This window comes from Micrasema longulum, unplaced genomic scaffold (assembly GCF_059751315.1).
Source record: "Micrasema longulum isolate JH-2025_06_02 unplaced genomic scaffold, ASM5975131v1 h1tg000407l, whole genome shotgun sequence".
Lineage (NCBI taxonomy): Eukaryota > Metazoa > Arthropoda > Insecta > Trichoptera > Brachycentridae > Micrasema > Micrasema longulum.
The window spans coordinates 25,817-46,027 of record NW_028277607.1 but is presented as its reverse complement, the minus strand read 5'-3'; the positions used below and the strand labels follow the sequence as shown (position 1 = coordinate 46,027).

The 20,211-nt window shown below is 31.9% G+C and overlaps 1 protein-coding gene and 1 long non-coding RNA gene across 2 annotated transcripts in view; one reads left to right on the top strand and one right to left on the bottom strand.

The window, feature by feature from the left end:
• Positions 1 to 20,211, bottom strand: part of Dad (Daughters against dpp) — a 165,586-nt gene that overhangs the window by 129,737 nt on the left and 15,638 nt on the right. The window lies entirely within an intron of this gene.
• LOC148281782 (uncharacterized) lies at positions 9,126 to 11,038 on the top strand. Its single transcript, XR_015822276.1, has 2 exons — positions 9,126 to 9,871; positions 10,067 to 11,038. It is a non-coding gene; the product is annotated as an uncharacterized LOC148281782 (long non-coding RNA).

Sequence of the window (20,211 nt, the reverse complement as noted above, 5' to 3'; positions counted from 1 at the left end):
ACGCAATCTAATATTAGAATTTTACCAAAACTGCTGTTTTTATTTATTTATTTACTATTTATCATGCTATTTTAATTTAGCCGGCGGTTGGCAAGCCAAATGTCAATGAAAGCAGTCGCCACAGTAATTTTAATTTAATTTTCACTTTTTTGTATTGATACTCCTTACTATTTTGCAAATGCAATATATTGTATTATTTTTTTATAGTAAACGCCGATTTTTCGCCATTGAACTGTATTTATTTACGAGGAAAACAAAAAACAAACCGACACGAGCGTCGACTTAGAGATTACACACGCGTTGACTTATGACTGCGATAACTTAAGCATGTTCTTTATTGTTCATTGTGATCGCTCAAACGCTTAGCATGTTTTTAAGCACGTAGATATTTATTTGTGATTGAGCTACAGGGTACGGAGTACGAAGGATATTATAACGGCAGTGATATATTTGCATCTTAGATCCTTAATCGACGTCGGAAAGGAGAAAGTTGCCAAGCGACATGTAGCAACTTTACAGAACAGCCAATCGAAGATTTATTTATTTATTATATATACGGCTTAAGCCAATTACAACAGTTACATGAAGAAACATAAATGCAAGAAACTGAACAAAAAGAACATAAAAACTATTTAGCAAAGACAAACAAGGGCAAAACAATAATTGTATACAATATATTTAAAAAAACGAAAGACCTAAAACTTTGAGCTAAACCATGCCAATCCAACTTCATCCCACACTGTTTAGTCGCGAAGAGATCTACGAAAAGCCGGAAGATCTATCCTAAAAAATTCCAAGTCGTGTGATGAATTGACTAATCTACACATTCTGGACATTGGGGCATAAAAACCAAAGTTGCTCTTAGAAGATTTTATAAATGGCAGATTTTGACTTCTGGTGACACGGTTGGGAACACGAAAAGAAATTGATTGCAACAGAGATGGGACATCACTTAAGGCATTAAGTATTTTGAAAATGCATATAAGGTCCATCTCAGTTCTACGTCTCTCCAATGAAGACAGATTAAGAGATTGTTCTATTTCAAAATAGGAATAATTACCCCTTTGTAATCCGAGCAACCATGCCACTTTTCTTAGAAAACGGTGTTGGACAGACTCAATATGAGTCCTGTAGAATGGAGACCAAATGGGAGAAGCGTATTCTAGATGTGGTCGAACTAGTGAGCAATAAAGAGTTTTAATGGTATTAATATTTTTGAAGTCCGCAAGTATTTTTTTAAAAATTATAAAGAATCTCGAATTTTCATTTTAATTCTGTAGGAATCACGCCAAAACAATAAGTACGTTTGAGATTTTTTTTAAATTAAAAAATAAAAAAAAACTTATAATTGGCTCTTCTATAAAGTTTGCTACATGTCGCTTGGTATTTTTTTCTTTCCAGCGTCGATATAAATATTTTTGAACATTTCTTAACTACAGAATAATAAAATGAAACAAAATATTTTATCATGTAAAACGTTGGGGATAAAATAGAGCTGATAATAATTCTGTGATTTATTGAATAACAATAATAACAGTACAGTCATTTCGGGTAACATTGGACCACTTCAACAAGTTTTTTCTAATATTTTTTTTATTGGATTGAGCCAGCTGCAAATTTATGAATTATTTGGTGTTCTGAATGCTCCATATAACTAAATTTGACCACAAAATGAATAAGATCACATGAAAACATAACTTTAATGATGTTTTTTGGGTGGTCCAATGTTTATTTATTTATTTATTTATTTACGGACAAAGTCCATTATAAACATTACAATTAAAAGAAATTTTTACAAAGGAATAAAAAAATATAAGGAACAGAAATAAGCAGCAAAGACAGATGATAGATTTTTTAGATTAAGTAAAAAGCATAGGCTAACTATACAGATTCTTTAGCTGATTTGTAAAGAAAGACATCCTTACACCATAATAATCAAGATCTTGATGATCGTTCACCCGCCTGATCATTCTGGGCAAAGGCGACTGTGCACCATAATTGGTCCTGTAGTGACCGAGGAAAAGCATTTCATTATTTCTTAGTCTACGGGTGGGAACGTTAAAAAGAATCTTTTGCAAAATTTCAGGGGCATCAATGAGACAGTTCATAATTTTATACATGCAGATTATATCTGCAATGCATCTGCGTTTTTCAAGACTTGATATGCTTAAAAACCTCTCCATATCAGAATATGAATAGTCTCCTCTTTCCAATCCCATCTTCCATGCAATTTTTCTTATAAAACGATGTTGAACTGATTCAAGGCGCTTGATATGAACAGCATAATGAGGGGACCAGATTACAGATGCATATTCAAGAATAGGGCGAACTAAAGAGCAATAAAGTGTTTTAAGTGTAAGCATACTTTGGAAATCAGACGTAGTTCTATTAATAAAGCCTAAAATTTTTAAGGATCTGTTTACTATATTATCAAAGTGTTCCAGAAAAGTTAGTTTATTATCTAGGATCACTCCAAGATCTCTTATAGAGGTGACAATCGAAAGAACTTGGCCATTAAGTTTATAATCAAAAATAAAAGGATGTTTACATTTATGGTATGAAATAATTTTGCATTTATCGATGTTAAGTTCCATGTTATTAGTTTTGCACCAAGTATGAAATGCATTTATGTCTTCTTGGAGTCTGACACAGTCATCAATATTTTTAATTAGCTTAAGTATCTTGTTATCGTCAGCAAAAAGCCAGAATTTTGTAAAAGAAAAAACATTAGCAGCATCATTAACAAACAGATTAAATAGAAGAGGGGCCAAGTGGGCACCCTGTGGTACACCAGAAGTTACTAGGAAGCTATTTGATATGAAGTTATTGATTTTTACACTTTGTTTTCTATGTGAGAGGTAGGATTTTAAAAACGATAAAAAGGGATCTCTAATGCCTACAGCACGAAGTTTAGCACATAAAATGTTGTGATCAACTTTGTCAAAGGCCTTGGAGAAGTCTGTATACAGTACATCAGCTTGAAGATTATTCTCGAACGCTGTAAAAATAGTATCAGTAAAAGAAAGCAAATTGATCGTCGTTGATTTGGCTGTCCTAAATCCATGCTGCTCCTCAATCAGCACATTTTTAAATATAGGTGTTATTTTTTTTGTAATAATTGATTCGAATAGTTTAGGTACAGGAGATATCATTGAAATGGGTCTATAGTTAGTTACGTTAGATTTATCACCAGATTTGAATATCGGTCTTATTATAGAAATTTTCCAAATATCAGGAAATACACTCGTTGTTAAAGACATATTAAACAGTAAAGACAGAGGCTTGGCAAGACTAGATTTACAATTTGATAGTAGTATTTCAGGAATACCATCTGGACCAATACATTTACCATTACCAAGTTTACTTAGAGCGATTCTGACATCCTCAGCTGACACTTCACAATTATTCAGGTCTACAGTATTAGTATAGCTAAATAAGGAATTAACATTGGAAGAATTATTAACATATACTGAAGAAAAATGCGTTGCAAAAAGATTAGCTATGTCGGTACCATTAGATGCGTGTTTATCTTTAAGAAACATACTTATTGGCAGATCGTTATTGAAACGCTTATTAGAAACAAAACTCCAAAACTTTTTGGGATTTATGGACAACATTGTTTCAGTTTCATTGATGTATGATCTATAACAATTGGATGATTCAGACTTCGCAAGTTCTCTTAGTTGAGAAAATTGTTGATAAAATTTGAGATTCCCAGTTTGTTTATAAAGTTTGTGGATCCTTTTCTTTTTCAAAATCAGAGTCTTTAAATCAGAGCTAAACCATTTTGGAAACTTAGGTTGAATAAAATTTCCTTTTGGGATAAATTGTTCCATCCCAATTGCGACTTTATCATTAAATAAGATGACTGCATCATTTATATGAGAATTGCTTAGAATACTGTTCCAATCAATTTCTGAAAGATATTGACTGAGGCCAGCATAATCACCATCTTTAAATTTAAGATATAATGAGTCATTAGGTTTGAGTAAGTTATTAGAAAATGAATGGCAAATATCTCCAGAAAGTGGAGGGTGATGTTTATCGACTGGTAATAATGGATTAATGGATTCAATGACAGTAGAATTAGAATTATTGCTAAAGATTAGATCAAGGCAATAGTTTGAGCAGTTAAGTATAGAATTCAATTGGAACATGTTTAAATATGAGAAAATGTTAACAATTAGAGAAGCATTTACAGATATGGGGTTTGCCACATTAACGCCTTCATTGTCGTTGATCCAAGTTACTTTAGGCAAGTTATAGTCTCCGCAGATGAAAATAGAGTTAGAAACTACCGATACTTTTTCCACCATGTCAGAATGGGATTTGTAAATATCAATTGACGATGTCGGAGGAATGTAGACACACCCAATTACAAGTTTTTTGTGACCAATTCTAACACACAAATATATTTGATCAGCTACACAGTTTGATGAATCAATTACATTACAAGATATTCTTTTGCTGACACAAATCATAACACCTCCTCCTCTCGTCTTGCCATAAGTTGTAGAACGATCGCATCTAAAAATATTGTAGTCAGTCAGCCCAAGTTCAAAAGATTCGATACTATCATTTAGCCATGTTTCGGTGAGAAAAATGATGTCATAGTGGCAGATAGCAATATTGCACATGAGAGAATTTAATTTAGTATTTACACCTCGTACATTTTGGTAGTAGTATGAAAATGAGTTAGAGGTTGCAACTGGACGATTTAGTTTTTGGCTAAAAAATCGATCTTTGATAATTCCTTGGCTTCGGAAGCTTTTCTCGCTGGACAATCAGAAGACCCTGTTGGATGTGTGGCAGGTTTTCGGAAGAATGTACAAGTGGCGCACACTGGAGGCTTGTCTAGCTTCGAGCACGAATTTTTATTGTGTCCGGTTTTAGCACAATGGGAGCAAGTAGGAGCATCTGATGGGCATTTAGTGGCTATATGGCCATAAAGTTGGCAGTGGGCACATTTAAGATTGTCGATCCAGTCGCGCACCTTGTGGATGTCCCAGTTATAAGCTAGTCTCGCCGAGGTTATTAGTGAGTGTCGGACTGCAGAGGGCACTCTGACAACATGTATGCAGTTACCAGAACGTGGACCAGATTTGTGTGAAAATTTAATTTGGTCCATAAGCGAATCAAGCGGTAAGCCTGTGTCATCTTTAGTTTGGTTATGTATTGCAGTGACGATTTCTTCAAGGGGAAAATCTTGCGGCAGGTCATAAATTGCGACACGAGGAAGTTTGTGCAGCGCGATTTTGGCAACGAGACCAGAATTGGTGAGTTCAGGCGCATTAGTAAGTTTTATTGCCTCATCCTTGGTACTCGGGTGGACTAGTACTCCACCATTCTTCATCTCACGTATACCAGTCACCGTGATCCCCAGTGAAGCTGGAGTAGCAGATTTTTTCAGCAAGTCAAGTGTAGACTTGGACGACATTTGGGAATCTTTGGGGTGCACTAGTACAGTAGGTCTGGCCGGAAGAGCAGGAGCATTATTTCTTGTGATTGGAGGATATTTATTTTGACTTTTCTTGGCGACAATAGAGCTCCACGTAATTTCATTTTCTAACGCTTTGGGAATATTATCACTTTTCTCATTTTTCGATGTCGATAATAATGCATTGTCGATTTTTTCCAAGAGGCATTCATTTTCTAATAATAGGGCTTCCAAAGTTTTTTCGAATACAGAAAATTTATTATTGATTGATTGTAGAATATCAGATTTCATTTCAGATATTTTAATGTCAATTATAGACACAAATGTTTCTAATTTAGAGTCCATGATATTGAAGTTATTATTGTCTGTGATAGGAACGTTGGTATCAATAGAATCTATGGTAGACTTTGAAGTGACAGCTGTCAGTTTCGCGGTTTTTACATTTCTTGTGTTCTTCAGTGCCGAACATGCTGAATCAGCTTTACAAGTTATGCAGCACCAGGTTTCAAGTTGTATGGGCGTCATTCTTTTAAATTTTTGTAGATTAACACCTCCACAATTATAATGAAAAGTGTTCAAGCACTTCAAACATTTTATAAGATCAACCTTGGGTACTACGTCAGTGCATTCTTTACATTTATCTGCCATAATGTGTGTTGATTTAGACAAAAGTGAGACAATGGATAGTGATTATGGTATTAAGGATCACTTTATATGATGAGATATTTAAATAATAGTGTTTATTTACCTTCCTGTAGGTAGGTTGATTACAGGTTAGATTTTCGATATAAATATGCCGATGTCACTGTGATTTTTATATTTCACTTGTAACTTGAAGTGAATCCACTGTAAATAATATGTGAATCAGGTTATAATCAGCTATACTTAAAATTAAAATGATATTTTTATAGAGAGCGAGTAAGAGGTAGAAGTTGTCAGAAAACGGAAACGGAAACTTGTGTTATGTATGAAACGGAAACTTGTAATGTTATATTGATATTTAAGTAACTTTGGACTTAAGTATTTTCGATGAACGAATTTCTTGATTTTTGAATAAAAAATCTGTCCGGGTAAGATTGAACTATATTTTTTTGATATAAAATACTCTTCTGATCCAAAGCATTAAAAAAAAACATGAATTTGTGTCCATTACCCCAAACATACTTACTCTTGGGCTCGAGCGGTGGTACCACACAAATAAAAATATTTTTTTTGATAAAACTTTTTTTATTCTTTTAGAAAGTAATCAGTCATATATAAGTCAGATTTTTGTTCAATGTTATGTTGAATTCCAATGTTACCCGGAATGACTGTAATCGATTGTGAATATTCAAATCGTAAAGAGCGGTGCTTCGAATCTTGGTATACCATAATGGGTTAAGATTTGCTCAAAAAAATAAAATAACTCGTTGTTTTTCAATTATTTCTTATTTGGTATAATAGGGATGGGAAGGCGTTGATCAATCCTCGATCCATCGATTCACCGGTGACTCACCGCGGGTACGGACTGAACCGTGAAGAGGTTACCGCACCGGAGATAATAAAAACCAGATTTTAGTTCCCGCTGCCTACTTAACGCGCTGATTAAATTCCGCAGACATACTCCGTCTCGACGTAGATAGGATTACTAAACTAAAACTATAATACACATTTACTTGCTCTGGGAAATGCGGGGGCGATTTATGATTAATTCTAATAAATTACGTTTTTTTGTTTGTTATTTTATTTAAATGGGAGTTGTAGTATACTATCTATATAGCGGGTAAAGATTATGCAGAAACCATTAACAAATTAAGGTGATTCTAAACAAAAATATGAAACTAATTATTTATAAAATAAAATTGGTCCTAAATGGGATCCTTGAGGAACCCCACTTGTCGCCAAAAATTTATATTTATTCATTTTACAGAAACAAACCAGTCGACAATGATATAACAACATAAAAACGATTCGGTTTAAAGACAGACCAGTGAAGTTTCTAAATAAAAAGTAAACATATTTTTTTATTTGTAGGGTTACTAATAAATTTGAAAGTATCGCACCAATCAAGTCACTTTATTGCTCCCTGGTTAGAAGTCGTTTAGAATATATTTCTCCAGTCTGGTCGCCCCATTATCGTGTACATTCTGATTCACTCGAGCGCGTCCAGAAGAAATTTCTAAAATATATTAATTTTAAACTTCATATTCCAGCTGCTTTATTTAATTATAATCAATTGTTGTCTTCAGCAAATCTTTTAAGACTTTCTGATAGAAGAATCCTAACTGACCTAATAATACTTTTTAAGGTGATTAATTCATTAATTGACTGTCCAGATTTGCTGGAGTTGGTGTGTTTCCGTGTACCTGGTCGACATACCCGCCACAGATCTCCTTTTTGCTCTGCAAATTCTAGAACCAACTATCACATGCACTCGCCTATCCCTAGGCTCCATAGATATGGCAATCAGTATGAGGACAAGGCTGATATATTTGTTTCTGGACTTGATAGTTATAAAACGAGTCTGATTTCTTTTTTTCTCTCGTAATATTATTCTTAAACTTTACTTTATATTTAAAAATGTTTTTGCTTTTTTTGTTTTTTCATATTTATGTATTTATTTCGTCAATATTTTTGGTTGCTTATGTGTATTTACCTACTTGTTACTATTGTTATAGTTAATAATATTCACCAGTCAGTTAATAGTTAATAATAATCAGTTAATAATATTCACCAGTCTGAAGATGCCCATTAGAGGGTGAAAGCGCTAATTGGGCAGAATAAATAAGTGGAAGTGTACCAAGTATTTTTTAAATTAATAACTTGTATGTAAATATAAGTTATTACATCATCAGTAAATACACATGTTTGAATGGCTTCATTTTAAAAAATACTATTCGACTTTTCGTTTTTTATTTTATCGGGCAGTTTATTAAATTAGGAACGAGCAATATTTTCAAGAGATTTTTTGCCAAACTTCGTTGAACTAAATTTTAGATACATGAAGATTTTTGAGTTTCGTTTCTTTTTGAGGTTCTGTTTCTATTTCACAATCAGAACTGTATTCTTCATCCACCTGTGTATTTGTATAATACACGTTAAAAATGACCTCGCTGGGTAATAAAACAAAACGCACAGAATTATCAATCCGTATAAGAACATAAAAATCGAATTTATATTACTGGGTGGGTAAATACGTGTTTTTAATTATTTTTCACCAACAAGGCACCATTTATGCGTTTCTTTACAACTGCAAAGCACACACTAATTATTTTATTGGCTACGTTATACGACAAGCTTCGTAGTATTCTGAAAAGGGCCTGTTATGTTTATACGAACGGGTCAAGTGTCAAATGGAGGAAAGACAGTAAAATACGAATTATATTATTATTGTGACCGCGATGAACTCAGATAAGATAAAATTATTTATCAAAATTATTCAATAACAAACACAAGGAAACGATATCCCCACTCCTGCCTCCCGCCAAAGTGACTCATAGTGTTGTAATTTGAGTAACACACAAACACAATCCATAATAATATTGTGGCCTGCGTTAAATCAATTCGTGATGCTCCACGCGATTTACGAGTGTTTTATAATATGAAATATTTAAGCACATAAATAATGATAAATAATATTAAAAGTACGATTACAATGAGGAACTTCAGCTCCACGGGAAATTGGATACAAAAAATGTTTTCTTGATTGTTTTTTTTTGTTTTGTCTTTTTTCTTGTGAAAATTAGAGCATTATAATATTATGCAGCAAAGTTTCTTGAAAATGTACGAAAAAAATATTTTAATAAAAACAAACTACTTTGAATTATGTCACTAGTTCTGAATCAACCAATGATAAGAGAGTTGTCGAAGATTTCCGGTTTACTTACCGTCAACGACCAATCGGCAGAACTGGCCGAGAAGAAGCGGAAGAGAACTTGAGAAGTCACACGCGGAGTAATTTCAGAAATACAAAACTTTAAAAAATCATAACGCAATTTTTTATTTTTCAAAACCACCGAACTTCATCATTAAAATATAGAACTAACAATTCTCAAAAAATATATTATTACTTTATTAATTCGGCCCCCCGGGCCTCGTTTCATCCTTCCCGAGGAAGTGAGATGTTTTTTCGGGATGAAAAGAAGCATGTGCCACTTGTCACTCGCTCTCCGGCTATCCCTATGCAAAAAAATCACGTCGATTGATCGCTCCGTTGTAACGTGAAGAAAACACAAACAAACAGGTACACACTTTCGAATTTTTAATATCAATATGGATGAAAGTATAAGACCAATTTTGTATTTTTTGTATTTTTATCCTTTTTCCTTTTTTTTTTTTTTAGTATTTTCTCGTATACATAAATTTTACTATTACCGTGCAATCAAACTTTACTTATTAAATAAATTAATTTTAATTTTCCACTTGAAGGAATATGCAATTGCGATACCAGGGCTGGTATTCCGAACGCGTTTACAGCGCGCTATAATCCGTATTTAGTACGTAAAAACGCGCTATACCGCGCTATAATTTCGTTTGGAATACCAGCCCAGGGGTGGTATTCCGAACGCGTTTACAGCGCGCTATAATCCGTATTTAGTATGTGGAAACGCGCTATACCGCGCTATAATTTCGTTTGGAATACCAGCCCAGGAGTGCAGACATCGACGAATGTAATTATGAAGAATGCGCGAATTTGTAGGCGGCATGTTCGCTGTCACGTAGCCCCGAGACAAGTTCACGACTAGATACAATACGAAGGACTATAAAACACAGTTTTATGCTCATGTTATCCTGGTGACTGCATTGTATCGGCGCCTAGGATTACAAATAATGTCGTCTGTCCGTTTACGAATTGGTAATTTCGCTTTTGTGATGTCATGGAGAGCATGCGACACCTTGGCTAATTGAACGAGACTCTTTGCTCTTCCCACCCGAATCGGGGGCCACTCAATCATAAACGAGTATTATATTTAAATTGTAATATAATCAGGCAGTGGATCAATCGATAGTGGAAAAATAATTATTCGGAGAAAGGGTATTCTGTTCGAAATGAACAAATAAAATTTTTAATACGAGCTGTTACAATAGCTTGACATTTTAGCAAATGTCAAATTGAATCAAAAAGTTTAACTGACATAAATATGACAGTTAAGCTGTCGAACGTGTGGTCTATTTTAACTTGACGTGGGTAAAACTATATAAATTACAGCTTAAGTCAACCTTTATACTAGGTTCTAAATATAATAATAGCAAATAATTAAATGTGCTTTTTTAAATATTAAAATTTGATTGCAGTGTCAATACGGCTAAAAAGAAAGCGAATATACTTATATATTTTTTTACTTGGACACAATAAAGCAATTCCACTACAAACGTAATAAAACAAAATAAGATAGACGGAATAACTACCGGACCGATTTACGTGCGGTTTTCAGCGAAATGTAGATCTTTGCCACGAGTATATTTATGGCTATTAAATCTTCAATTTATTAAGTTGAAAAATAGTTAGGAGCGTAATGTTTTTTTATGCATCACCAGGGTTGCATTCGACGAGAATGCATATAGTAAAAAAATTGGGAAATGTTATTTTTTAGTGTATAAAAAAAAAGTTTACTTTTCAATGTTTACAAACAGCATTTGTTTTTTATGGATCCCTATCAGATTGTTTCCTTTAAAGCCTTATAATTTCTACCCAGTTATTTTTTTAAAATGGGTTTTCAGTAACGATAAAATAATATTAACTGCCATTTAATACATTTTTGAAAATCACATTCCCACAAACAGTGTACCCCTGATGGTTGGAAGATCAGAGTTTGCAAAAAGAATTCTATATTTGAAAATGTATTATTTAATGTTTTGGAATTTCAACATAAAAAAGTTCCTAGGTACCTACTTAAATTCAATATTTGAAAATGAATTATTTCAAGTTATGAAATTCAATCATAAACAAGTACGCTAAATACTCGTAAAATATTTGATATTAAACTTTCGATTGTGTAAATTAAATCTATACAGGGTGTTCTTTAAACCCTGTCACATCCGAAACCACGATGATCAGTATGAGCAAGAAGACATATTGGCACATTAAAATATGTTTTTAGATGGAATAAATTTAAAAAAAAAAATTTAAACAACAAATGGTTGCTAACTTCTGCAGGGGAGAAACGAAGAGGGGGGAGTCTGACACAACGTTAACCGCGCGGCCGCGCCCCCCTCGCTTCTCGAAGTAAGCAACCATTTGTTCTTTTAAATATTTTATTTTTACAAATTTTCTTCGTTCTAAATATTTTTTTAAATATGCCAATATGTATTTTTGCCCATCCTGATCATCGTGGTATTGGGTGTGACAGGGTTTTAAGAACACCCTGTATACGAAGTATGTACTCAAATCTAGCAAAAGCAAAGCATTGCCGGGATCAGGTCGTAATTATAAATATAAATACTCAAAAGTCAAAAGTAAGCTTATAAAAAAATAACCAAAATTTTGTAAACACCTAACGATTGCAGCACTGAAAATGATCGCAATAATTATTGAACGGCTGCGTAGTAGGTAAGTATTAGTATAATCTATGAAAAATCAATTAAAATTAATATTTACGCCACATAATGTACTTGATTGTAAATAGTAAGCACATAATAAAAGACATTGTCAACTATTGAATCGTGACAGAATTAAATTAATTGCTTATAAAATAATTACGCAGTGATAAATTAAATACATTAGCTTCGTATGTTTTGTTTGACTGTCAAACAGTATCTACACTAAATATTATTTAACAAAATTATAATTCACCCGTAGACGATGGACATTACAAATAGAGTGATAGGACTGATAATTATAGAGGGTACATTTTAATTATATAAATAATTAGCACCGAAAGCACTATCACTTGTCAACATAACATAATAAACAAAATTTATATTTGTCTCACAATCAACTAAACGCCAATTAATTGTTTCAAATACGAAGTAATTAGTTGCAAATAAAATCAAAACTGATAAATATACAATTATGTTATTTTAATAACTCGAAACTATTTATTTACAGATAATTTCAACAGAGATGTATGGAAAATGGAAAGGGCTTATATAACATTAACGAATCTGCCCAATAAATTATTCACTTATCTATATGATGAAATTGTTTAGTAATTAACTTTATATCTTTATGTATATATAATTCCTCTGTACGTGTGATGTCACTGAACTCCTAAACGAATTAACCAATTTACGTGCGGTTTTCAGAGAAATATAGATCTTTGCGCTGTGCGTGTTCGTAGATATATAAATCTTCAATCTAATATGTAAAAAAAAGTAAGGAGCATAAATGTTTTATTCATCGATCTACCAGGGTTGCATTCGAAGAGAATGTATTTACAAAAAAAAGTAAAGATGTTGTTTTTTTATGTATAAAAAAAAGTTTGTTTTTGAATTTTTACAAACAGCATTTGTTTTTTGTGGATCTCAATCAGATTCTTTCCTTAAATTCCTTATAATTTCTACCCATTTGTTTATTTTTACTGGATTTTTGGTAATTCGAAAATAACATTAAATTCAATACATTTAAAAAAAAACATATTCCTACATAAGACCACCCCTCTGTTGGTGAGAAGATCGGAGTTTAACGTTTGCAAAAATAATGCCATATTTGAAAAAAAATATTTATTTTATGTTTTGGAATTCAACCACAAGCAAATACCTAGGTTCAATATTTGAATATTAATTATTTTAGTTTTGGAATTTAAACACTAACAATTACGTAGGTACCTACTTATCAATGAAAAGTCTTTTTCCAAGGTAATAGCAGGCGAGCCAACGTTCGGGCAGGACAACGTCTGTCGGCTGTCGGGTCCGCTAGTATATGTATATATTCCATGATCACGTGATAAGAAAGAGTATTCCTCCATCAATATACTGATTACGTACGCCAGTCATCTGTTCTATAAATTGGCTTGCAAAAATAATAATATTCAAAGCGTATTTTTCGTGAAAAACCTCTTCGAAAAAGCTAAGTACTAGATCACAAGACATGTGTGAGTACAGTCAACATGAATTTTAGATGTTTAAAAATAGGTAAACACCAGAAAAATCTCAGTGATATGAATGAAGACGAAAAACATATATTTATAACTATCTGAAAATACGCGCAAGTTGATATTTTTATTGAATAAACAAATCTTTATCTTTTCGCTTTATACAGCTGACACGAGATAAATACGTAATTATAGTACATATGTATATGTACAATGTAAGCACTAGATATACATACATACTAATAATATTATTCACAATCTTATTTTATAATATCGTACAATCTATTTGGCGCCGGCACTTCGCTATTAAACGTTTCTCGTACACAACGTGCGCGTACGCTTGTATGTGTGCTAAATCCGAATATACCGGTATTATAAACGATGAATTATAACGACAGATGTCGGTACGGATTTTTCAATGAATTCAAAAAATAATAACGTTGAATTACCCACCCATATATTCTGTTGCATAAGTGGTCAAATAAAGGAAAATAAACATTTACACGCAATGACATCGACGCGTGGACAAGAAAATGATATTTATTTATTCACGGGCCCATTCAGTCCATTTAACAACAGTAAACACATTTCTTTTTTTTATTTAATATATGCAGGTAAAATTGAAAAGCAATATAACTAAAGAAAATTAAAGTTAGGGCAAAAAACTTGAATAATAATTACTACCTGAATACAAGATCTGGTCTAACTAAGTGATTGTTTAAATTTAGTACATAATACAGGTAAACGTCGTTTTGCGCCGGTTCCATTTGCGTCGATTTACAATTACGCCGGTTGTTGCCGGCGTGGGATTCCCCTGTTCGGCCGACACCAGACGACAGTAGGCGCCGCGATTCTAATAGCAGACACACTTTTACACGTTGTTTTATTCTACTTCTGTGTGTGAAATTGTTTCCGAGTTAGTTTTCGTTTTTTTTTTTAAGAAAAATAAAAAGGTATAATTATACTTTTTATTTTATTATTATTAAAATTAAAAGACTTTAAAAATATTTATAGTTTATGCTATGATTCTGCAAGAAAGGAAGGAACAATCAAAGAAAATGAGATTGGATGTTTTTTTAAAAAAGTGTGAGAATTTAATTTAGTACCGACGAACTAGTGAGTTAGTATTTACTATAAAAAAATCATTATTTATATCAAGAGATTATTATTTATTTTGTAAACGTATTTATTAAATACACATAAAATTTATTTAGAATATATATATAGGGTATGTATTAAATAAACAGGTTGGATTGTTCTTAGAATTTAGACACGGAAACTAACCTGATATATTTAATTATTTGTATTTGTGTTCATTTCACGCAGATTGTTTTTACGCCGGTGTCTCTCGGAACGGAACCCCGCGTAATTTTGTACTTTTAGTTATTATTATTTTTTTTATTTTTTGCAAGTGATATGATACGGGGTGGCTTAATACAGGTACGCTTTTTTAAAAAAAAATTACATTCTATTTAGTTTTTATATAGAAAACTATAATTGGCCTAAAATTTTGGTTTATTTGTATATACTGTATTTTTTGTTGTAATGTCTGTTGTTTTCTTTAAATAAATAAATAAATAAAACGACGTTTATCTGTATATTGATATTATTTTATAGGCAATTGAAGATAACTATGTTGACCGTTGCAATATGGGACCTGCGGTGGTATTCTGAATCTTCTCTACCCCCTAGAGAGTGATTAATTCGAAGATTTTTATTTTTTTAATACGACACTTTGCTTCATACATATAATGGCTACACTGATGATTAAACGTCAAATGGTGAGTAAAACTGTTTTATAAACGGAAATAAAACTAATACGGTTCGGTCAATTCAACCTAATTAAGAGTTTTGGGTAATGCTTAAGGTCGCAATAATGTTCTAAATGAAAATAATCATAATATAAAGTTTATATTTGAAGCACTAACTTTGTGGTTATTCATTATAATAAAATAAATAAAACAACTTTACATAACAAATCATCTGAAAATAATCATAACTTCAATAAAGGCACTGGATTAAAAGTACTTTATGTTAAAAATAAAATATTAAAATTAGACAACTTAGAAATCTTAGAAATTAAAAAAGCGATTCATAATAAGAAAACAATAATTAATAACCAAATAAACAATATTTCTTTTAGTCCTCTCCTGGCTTACTTCGAAAATAATGATATCAGATTACCACCCGTGTAAGAAAAAAAACACTTGATTTATTGGGTCCACGTGTAGTATTTAGTGAACATGATAGAAATAAAATAAAAAGGAATCAATTCATTAGTTACGTAAACCTTGACAAAGAAGCTTGTTTGCTTTGAAACCGGTCGGTAAAAAATAAAAATTAGTGGCTAAAAACAAAGTTGTTTTATTTATTTTATGAAAATCATCATGTTTGATTTCACGTGTTCATATTTTTTGACGTGTAATCATCAGTGTGGCCATATATAAAGAAAAACTTAGTAGCATGAAAAAAATAAATATCCCCAAATTAACCACTCTCTAGGGCTCTAGGTGGTAGAGAAGATTCATAATTGCACTCCTGGAGCTCAATCACAGATGGCTATCGACATGCTAAAAAACGTGCTAAGTATTTGAGCAATCACCACGAACAATCATGAACACGCTGAAGTTATCGCGGTCGCGTTGCAAAACGAAATTCAACTTCGGTCAGTTCAAGAGGATTGGTTGAATCTCGCACACGCCTTCTTTCAATTTTTCTCGATGCATTTAGCCGGCGGTCGGCAAGCCAAATGTTAAGAAAAGCAGTCGCCATAGTAATTGTTTGTAACTTGAAAACGAAATAACAAACCGGCACGAGATTACACGCGTGTTGACTTTTTTGATTTGACGTTTGACCACGGACTACGGATACGGAACTTATCTATGGCGTTTTGCAACGCGACCGCTTTAACTTCAGCGTGTTCATGATTGTTCGTGGTGATCGCTCAAATACTTAGCACGTTTTTTAGCATGTCGATAGTTATCTGTGATTGAGCTCCTGGAGACTAGTTACCTATACATAATTTATATATTATGCATTTATTTTTCGAGTTGAATATGATTGACGCGTAAAAAAGTTTTGCAATAATTAGGTTCTACTTAGTGTCAAGAAGTGTTAAGTTAAAAAAGTAATATTAGCTATAATTTTTGCACTGTACGAAATTGAGTCCTAGATTTAAACATACCCAGAGTCCTGATACAAAACGATTTTTTTTAAATTCCTATAATTAAACTCTAACCTCATAATTCATACAATTTTCTGCATAACTTTTACAGTGTATTATGCAAATTGGAGCCAAAGGAATAATAACAGAAAAATAAAATATTTTCACGAAAATAAACTTTATTTACAAAACAGTATTTTTAAGACTGTGCTAAAAATTCATTCGCAAACGGAGCTGTAATGTCATGTTACATTAAACAAAAGACGAGGTATTTTGAAATACAGGTATCTAAAAACAAAAGAGTGTTTAATAATACACTTTACATAATTTCTAATAGGAATATAATAATTTTTAATCTGTCAGGAATAAATCTTAGTTAATAAGTACACTCATACCAACATATTTTTAATTGTATTGTATACTGTATAAGAAAATTAAAAAAACATGAAAAAAATCAACGAATGTCTATATTGTGTAATTTTATAAGTTAAGATTTTGCATGTATTGTATCGACGAATACCTTTAAATCGTGTGTTTTCTAGTATGTATATTTGTTAACTAACCGTATAATATAAAATAAATAAATATAATCATATAATTTACGCCGATTATAGCAAAATAAGACTATTATTTGATAAAAGTTAGAACAATACTCGTAGAAGATACTCATTAACAATATTTGAAAATGTAAGATTATAGCACTGAGAAAAATAATTTTTCAGTCAATACCAGCGATTTGAATCAATTAAAAAATAATATTTGCAAACAATTGTGTGAATAATCTATAGAAATTTCTCATAAATTGATCCCAACGATTGATTTGATAAGGATAACGCCACGATAAAAGAGCTGTATATGTATTATTAGGTATATGAACCGTGATATAAGTACACTCGACAAATACAGTAGTCATTATCTAAAATAAAACAGTAGTCATTACTTAAAATAATTACAATATTATGTGTGTTATATGCATAAAATGGAAAATTAGATGTGCAAAATTCGTTTAGATTGATTGACGTACAATTTCGTATCTTATACTGATAACATTAGATTACACACACATATAGGTACTTATGTGTATATACAAAATATAATTGAGTGTAGATAAGCGTACAAAATAATAGTTTGTACTCTGTACTGGAACCTTCTTTTAATATAATATGCAGTATATGTATCGATATATTTTATTTACATTTTTTATTTATTTATTATTTTTAAAAACCTCTTAGGGTTATACAGAAATATTATTTTATTTTTATTTATCAAGGAAAAACAACAGTTGTTATATAAGAATACAAAATATAAAAAAGAGTACGTACATCCAGTTAAAGTTTTTCACAAATATAATGAGAGAACATGTTACACAGTAAAGAGAAAAATAATTTATTATTTAAGACATGAGAAAAGAAAAAAAAAGAGCTCGAAAGAAGGGTCGAGGGACGAGGAAATAGAGTGGAGGAGTGCAGGAGAGGGATTTTCATAATATAGTTGACCAATTCAAAATTTTGATATAATAATAAAATAAACATAATTAAAGGAACATAAACTTACACGCTGACAAATTTTTCATTTTACAGTGTTTCAAAAAGTTTTTTTTTTAAGTCACAAAATTTTGTACTAAAAATATCTAAATGGGGACAAAGTAAATTAAATTTGGAGCTTTAAATTTATTTCAACAGAGAGGGAAAAAGTTTTTGAGATGGGAATATGGAAGTCTAGGCATTTACAGGGCTTATGACCTGTCATCGGCTGGTTTAAGTGGCCACTTTACACACTGTGTAACATTCACCATTCTGCCCATGTTTGAACATCCACATTTCCTCAACTCTTCCATCTGTTGACTTTTGTGAAGTAAAAGAGCTGAAACCTTTATCACGTGGGTGAGATTCATCCGGCTGAACCAAATCACCTACTAGGCAACGCCTGGAAACAATTTTCCAATTTTTATACTTCTTCTTTTACCAGGTAGTAATTCAACAATGTTTGATTATGTCCAAATGCTTGCAGACAGGCTGGATTTCCTCCCCAGGGAGTTGTTCGTATTTAAATTTATTTCAACAGAGAGGGAAAAAGTTTTTGAGATGGGAATATGGAAGTCTAGGCATTTACGGGGCTTATGACCTGTCATCGGCGTCATAAGCCCTGTAAATGCCTAGACTTCCATATTCCCATCTCAAAAACTTTTTCCCTCTCTGTTGAAATAAATTTAAATACGAACAACTCCCTGGGGAGGAAATCCAGCCTGTCTGCAAGCATTTGGACATAATCAAACATTGTTAAATTTGGAGCAGCTACGATAAATAAACGAGTTTTGAACATATTTTTTTGGGGCAATGAATTACAAATAAAAAATGAACTTGTGTTGACTTTACGGACAATTGATTGAAATACGCTCCAAGAGATATGGACTATCGATAAAATTTTGAAGAGGAAAGACAGATCAGAAATGCTTCTACGTTTAGTAAGGGAAGTTAAACTATGAAAGGAAGAAGAGTCTTCATACGAGTCAAAATATGTAAGAGATTTACGATCCAGAAGTTTAAGGAATCTAAACTATCTAGTTGTGATATATAAATTTTATATCGAGGATTCCAAACAACAAATTATAAGGTCTGGTCACGTTATGCCTCGTCTGGTTAGTGCAGTCATCATGTGGCTTTTCAGAATTTAAATTTGTCTCCAGTGTGATTTTTCATGTAAGGGTAAGTCATAATAGTGTTTATTTAATTATTTTATTGGGTGAACCAAAAGTATGTACAGAAATATTGTCAATTTCTTTGTATATTAATGTAGGACGCTCATGCACACACCGAAAAAAATGTTCACACTCGAGACAATGATTGAACGTAGTTATGCAGAAAGCAACCGGTCCACAATTTCGAAAAAATGAGATATTGGTGTTATCGGGTCCAGTAAGATCAATTCTATGTTCTGCTAAAAACAGCCAGACCGCGTTCATACAAACAATTGTAAAAATCACCTTCTAAAAATAGTGCCGATAGCAAAAACAGAATTTCACAATTTGCAGAAAACACCCACAGGACTAGGAAAATCTTACGGTGCTTTAAATTCATTTTTTTTTATTTTTTTTTATTTTATTTAAATCTTAAAGTAGGGCACACATATCATACATATTGTTATGTGTGTTCTAATAATAACATTGAAAATATGTTTATTTATAAATTGTTTATCACATATGTCTTGACCATTATTTTAAATTTTGATATGTTTTTTTCTTCATACTTTTTAATTGCTTTAAATAAAATTGAATTTTGTGACTTTGCCTTTTTCCTAAATGGAAGTCTAATTTTGTTCTTTTCTCTAGTATTGTGATCGTGTTCATGCTGGTTCCGATCAATTTTTTTCCAAAATTCTGTTTTTTTATTAGAGTTTATAATTTTATGAACAAATATCATTGTATTGTAAAATATTCTTTGTTTATATGTTAATAATTTCATTTCATTTACCATCGACTTTACCCTCGTATATCTGTTTTTTTTCAAAATGATTCTAAAGGCTTTATTTTGTAATACAGTTAGTTTATCTATGTTTTCTTTGTTTGATAAAAATAAAATGCTACTACAGTAGTTAACGTG